Genomic DNA, 1,276 nt, shown 5'->3' with positions numbered 1-1,276 from the left:
TGTAAAAAATGGATAAAACAATACTTGCTTTTTCAAAGATTGTTGTGAGGAAAGTGTTTTGTGAATTTTAATGCACTATCTAAATGTGAACTATCATTATACACTCCACGGAGATAAGGATGATGTCTTATTAAAGTTTGTAGCTTCATCAGAGGGAAGAATAAAGGCAAGACCAAGAAAGAAATTATTATAACAGTCCAGACAACAAGAGATGAGTACTTGAACTGAGATACAATGGGCGTAGGAAAGAAATTAATGAAAGAAATAATTCAGGGGCAGCGTCGAAAGGACCTGGTAAATAGAGGAGATGCAGAAAGTAGAGGAGTGGGAAGTACGGCCTCAGAGATTTCAAGCCTGGACAACCGGGAATATGGGAGCATCGACAAAAAGAGAGACAGATAGAAGGATAAGACTTTTCCGGGAAGAAGGTAGATAATGAATCCAGTTTGGGGCACATTAAGTTTAGGATGTCAGGAATGCAGCATATATTTGGAAATTGAGAACTAGAACTCTGGTGTGGAGTGGTGGATATGTGCATGTGTGTAGACACACAATACATGGATACATATATGTGCATATGAATATATACACACATATGTGTATACATAGATATATTTCATTAAATATACCTGTATATATATAATGTTCATTTACACTATAGATGCACATATAATTTTATATATGCATGTACACATGTGTATATGTATTCCTATATATGTGTGTCATGTGTATTTATAAATAGTTATATTCCAATATTAATACACATTATGTATGCACATACATGTATATTTCATAGGTACATGGAGATGATGAGAGGCAGTATGGTACAGTAGCTAGGAAGTTAACTTCAGAGTTAACTTCAAAGACCTGAGTTTGAATCCTGCCTCTGGAATCCATTGGATGTGTGAACCTGAACAAGATACTGAACCCCTTAGAATGAATGCCCAGGAACTCTCTAACATGATAATTTTGGGCCAGTTTCTGGTTTCCTTATCAGGCATTCCCTGTACCAACAAAATCACAACTCTTAACCCTCCTCCACCATCTCAAATGCATAATATTGAAATTCTTATGTTAATAACAATGTGTTACAGAGAAATTCCTTTTGCATTTTTAAGTCAACATAAAAATGCATATAAAATACCGAGTAATTCCCATGTTTATTGAATAGTGTTATTAGTGCAAGTCAAGAAAGTATTAACTTTGGACAGAGAGAGAGAGAGAGAGAGAGAGAGAGAGAGAGAGAGAGAGAGAGAGAGAGAGAGAGAGAGAGAGA

The sequence above is a fragment of the Petaurus breviceps genome, unplaced genomic scaffold (genome assembly GCF_028583685.1).
Source record: "Petaurus breviceps papuanus isolate PSGF00001 unplaced genomic scaffold, PetGlider_PUasm1.0 126, whole genome shotgun sequence".
Lineage (NCBI taxonomy): Eukaryota > Metazoa > Chordata > Mammalia > Diprotodontia > Petauridae > Petaurus > Petaurus breviceps.
Note: the sequence above shows the minus strand (reverse complement) of the source record.